Raw genomic sequence first — 6,694 nt, 5'->3', positions numbered from 1 at the left:
ATCTCGCATATCCCACACCGGGCTCAAATTCACTTTTTCAATGAGCTTGGGCCTTGAATTTCTGTCCTCCTGCCTGCACCTCCAGAGTGCTGAGATTATAGGCGTGTGCCGCCATGTCTTAATTGTCCTCAGTTTGGTTGACGACTGAATTCTTCCTTCAGATGCAGTGCTGTGCTCTCCCCTAGGCAGACGGTAAACACCCATCCTCAAGTTTCCTACTTTCAGAAGAAAAAAACATGTCCTTATGTAATATTTCATCTTCAGTTTCCCAGCAGGCCAGGGACAGTTGTCACGGGACTGTTTCTAAATTCATTTTCAGAGAAGGAGTGCAGAGTGATGGCGACATCGTGATGCTTCAAGTCACCATGTGTAACAGAACGGCCACCACATATCGTTTCTGGAAAGGTCCGCCATTCAGTCCAACTCCTCAGATGCTTTAGACACACGACATCACAGGGTAGGCACAGGTCCCACCCAGAAGCAGTCTGTAGTTGAGTACAGGAGACACACATAGAAGACGGAGTCAGATAAAAGGCATCCTGATGAGATACAGAAAAGGTCCTCCCGAAGAGGGGCTAGAGCAGCGCCTCACAGGCACTAGGGCCTGAGTTCAAATCCCCAGGACCTCTGGAAATCTCAGTGGTAGCCATGCGGAACAGAGACAGGAGGATACCTGGAATCATGCTGGCTGACAAATGTGGTCAACTTGGTAAAGTTCCAGACCAAAAAGAGGGGTCCCCACTCCTAACCCTGGTCCAACCTGAGGACCAACTCAAGTGTGTCCCTTGACTGCCACACATATGTGCACATCCATATTTGTGTACCCATACACACATAAGCATGCGTGCACGCACACACACATACACACACACACACACACACACACACACACACACACACAAGTAGTGCTTAACATGGAGTTTTCCACAGCAGGCAAAATGTTGACAATATTGCAAGAAGGAAAGTTCAGCTGCCGCCTCACATGGTAGGTAGCCACTGGTTATTTCAGCTTAAATTAGTTAAAATTGAATAAACAGTTCCTTAGTGGCTAGGGGGAAATAGCTCATTCCCATGCTAACAGAATAGTCTGTGATAGTTAGTACCAGAAGGGACTGCAGAGAAAGGGGCATCAGGAGGAGGGGAGAAAAACTGGGAGAAGTAGAATTATCCAGAGCCGAGTACCTAGACAAAATTCCAGAAATAAAAATAGATCCACGTGCTTCTTCTTCAAATCCAAATTGGGAATCCATGCCTACGTAAGGATGAGTGGCCTGACTGTCTCCCAGGCAAGTTTGGCTCTGTTGCCATGCTGAGTTGATACTATAATCAGTAATAAAGACAGGAAACTTAACAGGTACGTCCCATTGTGTCATCTGACCAAGGTGGTGGAAAGCCACGCCCTAAGCCACAGCCTACAGTGGGTTCTGCTGTCTCTTCTCACGGGGACTTGTTAGATGGAGCACAAGGTGAATGACTTGGATGCCTTATAGTTAAGACCATAAGAGCGTGTTCGTGATGAAATCGTTGATGTCCTTGCCTTTGGAAATTGTGGCAGCCATTACAAAGCCTTAAGGGAAGTCAGAAATTTGAAAAATTTATTGCACTACACACACACACACACACACACATGCACGCACGTGCACACACACACAAACACACGTGCGCATGCATACACACACACACACACACACACACACACATACATGAGCACACCCTCACATTTTGTTTTTGGTTGAAGACAGCTTGGGGAGTTGGATTCTCCCCACCTAGTGGCTGGTAAAAACTCATTCTCTCAGATTTGGTAGTTCCATATTGCCACAACTCCCTGGTAAAAGGCACCACTATGCATATAAACACACAAATAGGTATTTCTATGCAACATTTACCAATAAAATGGCAAAGGAAAGAAAAAGGGAAATGAACAAACAAACAAAAACCCCCTGGCACCAGGAAACAGAGAGATATAGATGTTCTACTTCTCAGTTTATTAAATTTTATTGAGAATATTTCTCAGAAAACACAGTGTTCAGCTGCTCAGGGCTTCTTGACGTGGCTTTTGTTTGGGACCATCCCAGAAGTGAACTCCTGTATCTTCACAGGAGAGGGGTTTTCCTTCTGAATACACCGGATGAAGGCAGAAACAATTGATTTTGCTTGTCTTATTTCCAGAGGGCTGGGCCCCATGGCTATGGTTTGACCACCTGCTGTTGCTCTGCTTCATGCAATCTCACCAATGTCAGGAGCCTGGCTCTTTTTCTCTGTTGATTGGGACAATTACTTACTTCAGCTCTTAAAATACTACTGCTAGCAAATATCTTTAACCGGATTGCAAGAATACACGCAGGCCATTTCCTCCTATTTTCATAATTTTGGTTCCCTACACTCTTAGGCAAGGTTAGACTGTCTTTCCTCGACTACGATAGGCATTTAGAATATCTCTGACTCATGAATATAAATCATTGTACAAAAATAAATTTTATAAAACCAGAGCTGGTAAGAAAACATCACCCAGAGATCAGCAACTCTGAAAGAATCTCGTGTTCCATTCTCCTGAATGTCAGATTAAAGTAACATGTGCCAGTCAATATTGCTACACTGTGACCCTTGGTGCTTCCCAAGCAAAACTATTAAGTCCAACATTCTCTCCTGTAAGCACTTATCTGTAAGGATGGCTAACATGTCCTCTGAAGCAGATATTGAAACTGATTGGACAATAGGTAGATACAGACAGGGGCCTGGGGGCCGACCTCTCGAAATAGGGGCAGAAAACTCTTAATCTGCAACACAATGGCGTCTCTGGAAACCCTATCATTTGCACTTGCCGTGTGTCTGCTGCCTGACTGTGAATGGATTTGAAAAGGAATGGTTAGTGCTGAAAATTGGATCAGAGCTAACATTCTCTCATTTTTATCAGCAGCTGGCAAAGGTCATCTGACATAATAGCTGATGAATTCAAGCCCAGTGGATCTCATTTGCAATTTTCAATTTACGGAGGCCTCCAAGCCCCACGGTGATAAAAGCTTCCCCTATCGTGGCCTGTCACAAACATCAAGAAACGGCACAAACCCCCCAAGAAAGGGAAAAGAGGGAGCGGAGCATCGTCCCAGTTCCAGATAAGAACAGTGAGCAGGGGCTCCGGGAGGGAAGGTGGAGTGGTGTGTGTGTGTGTGTGTGTGTGTGGCTGCCTCCACCGTGAAGAACAATCAAATGGCTGCCAGCGAATAACATCATGTTTCTCCGCCGCTTTTGTGTGGAAATTGCCTTTTAATCTGCTACTTGACATGGCCCCAAACAAAAATGTGAGTGTCCATATGCAAATAAAAGGGAAAAGAGAGAGTAAAGAATCCTTGCTTACTTGGTCATTGGGAAACACGCTTTCTGGATTTTACCAGAATTTTGCTTTGGAAAATGTGTGCTCTCAGCCCTGGTTGGTGGCGGTGGCGGCCAGCGTTAAGAAATCATTTGTTTTCTTGTGGAGAAATGGGAGATGCCTTGATTGATCTCCCAAGTCAACACAACAACCGTGCCTAAGTGGGTCGAGATACAGAGCAATCACCCAAGAGGAAGAGAGCCATCTTTTCTCCCTCCTTGTCAAGCTTCTGACAGTGCCTTTAGGCAGGACCAGGGACTGAATTCTGTCCTCGGCAATCACACGAATTGAAGAGACCATATGCACAGGCTGGGGGGGGGGGTTCCGAGGTTAAAAACCGATGAGACCATAGCCATTTTATCCTACCGTCCTCACACCTCAGTCAGCAAAGGAGAAAAGGAAGAGACAACTGTTGGAGGGGAATTGCCTGGAGAACTGAACGTCAGGATCCCATTTCTGTCAATAGGTTCCGGAAGGCTTCTGAAATTGGTCGATGAGGCAAGTCGGCCAGGAGGTGGGCGTCTACTGAGCCGCCTAATGACACAGTGTGTGGTGGCACCTGACAAGGAAACCTGCGAATGACTTCAGCAGGACAAGGCTGTCAACCTCGTTTGTGTGTTAGTAACTGTGAGAAAAGCAGGGTTTGGAAAGGAAAACAGAATGATTCTTGGCGAACCCAAAGTAGCTGGCAGATACTGCTAATTCTAAACACAGGGGTGATTTAGCATAATTGGATCCTTAGCTCTTTGAAATTCAACTATTTAAAATAAATACCTTTAACTCTTCAAAGTCTCAAAATATAAAATGATGTTCTTCAGTAGATGGGCAGAGCAGAAGCTACAGAGAATATGGACCATTGTCATGTTAGAAATTTTGCTCATGTACGAGGTTGCTAGGATGCCATTTTTTTTAAGAGTGGTTCACTTCCTCTCTACCTCTTCCTGTTTAAGTTCCTATAGAACGAAAAGAATGTTCGCCATGATTTTCACTTTCTGTAGATTCTCTACAAAACCGTAGGGGCAGTAAAAGATTATTTAATGGATTCTTAATTTAATCAGTCTTCTAAAAAAAATGCATACCCTTGGTGAGGGTTTTCATTATCTGCTCCATGGCAGGGATACAAGGCAAGTGATACCAAGTGACCCGAGTTAGCTAGCGGAGAGGTTAATCTCTTTGATGCTCCCTTCATTAGAAGGCAGATCCGAAGCTTTAGGGCAGAGCCCTAAATTGTTCTTGCAGAGTGATTGGTTCAGGAATTTGGTCCGTTCTGTTCCCTGGCTAATCACATCCAGTCGTGTTGCTGCTGCCATAGCCTTTGGGTCTAACACAGCATGTCCCACCTCATTGACCTTGAACTCACTCAGTGCCATTATGAGGTCGTACAAGTTCTAAAACTTAATTGGTCTTTAATTTTTAATTTTTTAAATTTTTTGGACAGGGACTCACAGAGCCCAGGCAGGCCATAAACTTCTGATCCACCTCTGGTCTGTCTCCACCTCCCAAGTGCTAGGATTTCAGGTGTGCAAGAGCATCCTGGGGATCTGATGCAGGATCTTTGAATACTAGGCAAGCGCTCTACCAAATGAGCCACACCCTAAGCCCTCCTTGGCTATTTCACTAGGAAGTTCAACTAGCCTGCACTGGCTTACAGGGACTCAGTACCAGGCACATGAAAAACAAAAACAACCCTTCACTGAATGAGTGGTGAATATTTTTGGGGACCACGAACAGGAGATTCCAAAGAGACAGGAAACCAACCTTTTCCAAACACTTAAGTGCAGTGTGAGGAATAATAGCAACAATGAATACCCAAGCCTTTCTCAGAATTCTACAAATTAAGACTGCACTGGAGTTCCTGTGTGTGGATACTCTGCAATACCACCAGCCGGTGACCACAGGACAGGTTTGACAAAGTCGGAGAGTCATTACCGCTGAAGAATCACATATACCGAAGGGACAAGTGATGCTCACAAAACTCAGGCTCACATTTTAAATGACAAAGGCACGCGGAATGAGTGTGAGCTGCACCGCCCCGGGTGCCACCTCCAAAGGGCTGCCACAAAACATTCACTGCCACAAACACAGGCCCTGGTAGGTTTAACATGCTCTGAACTGGAAAATGACTATTTTAGTGGCTAATTAAAGGGTGTTCAAAGTGATTGAGTTTGTGTGTAGAATCAGGAGAGTTGCTGGCACTGGACCCTTGAGCCCATCACGTCTCCTCTGTACTGCTTTCTACCACAAAGGCATCTTTATTTCTGCTGGTGCTGGGGATCGAACCCAGGACTACATACGTGGTCGCCAAGCATTCTTTCATGGAGCTACTACTCTAGTGCCTTTCAGATTTTCACTCTGAGATGGTTCTTCACTGAGTTGCCCAAGGAGGTCTGGAACGAGCTCTGTGGCTGGGCAGGCCATCTTCCTGTGTCAACAGGCGCATCCGCAAAGGATTGTGCAGCTGGAGAAAAATCAAAGCTCACACTGTGAAATCATAATGGGTCCATCAGTTTTAAGGTGCAACTTAAAAATGGCGCACTAGGATCACTAGTGTCCCCACTGGTTTCTCTGTGCATGCTGTGATCACACATGCGTACACACACGCACACAGACACGAATGCAGACAGATTTTTTTTTTCTTTTGGTAGGGAGAGGGAGAGGAGGGTATCCTGAGTGAATCTGTATTATGGATGTGGACACAGTCTTGTGGAGAACTCCATGACCTTGAACCCATGGGAAACTGAGAAAGTTTAGGCCAGGCTCAGAAGGCAAGACTTTTTTTCCTCTGGTATAAGACAAGTGTTTTTTGAACAATTGATGAATGTGTAAAAGACCAGCAACCACAGCTTCCTCCTCCACCCAAATGTTTGCAGTCAGACACTGCTTGTCTACAGATACCTCATACCAGAACTAGCTCACACTGTTGTAATAGAAGCGGCCGGGCTGCATCCCCAGCACCCCAGCCGCCTGGCTAGCTTATGCCCTGAAATAACAACACACAAACTGTATTCCTTTAAACACTGCTTGGCCCATTCTCTTCTAGGCTAATTCTCACATATTAATTTATCCCATTTCTAATCATCTGTGTGTAGCACCCCCAAGGTGCGCTTACCGGGAAGATTCTAGCCTATGTCCATCCTGGGTCAGAGCTTCATCGCGTGTGTCTCAGAGACCAGAGCTATCCCCGCGTCCGCCCAGGAGACGGGAGCATGGCTTCTCTGCTCCAGAGCAGAGCTGTCGAGTCTCTGAGCTCACTTCCTCTTCCTCCCAGAGTTCTGTTCTGTTTACTCCTCCCACCTATGTTTTAACCTATCAGGGCAAGCAGCT

Source organism: Microtus ochrogaster, chromosome 1, assembly GCF_000317375.1.
Source record: "Microtus ochrogaster isolate Prairie Vole_2 chromosome 1, MicOch1.0, whole genome shotgun sequence".
Classification (NCBI taxonomy): domain Eukaryota; kingdom Metazoa; phylum Chordata; class Mammalia; order Rodentia; family Cricetidae; genus Microtus; species Microtus ochrogaster.
Note: the sequence above shows the minus strand (reverse complement) of the source record.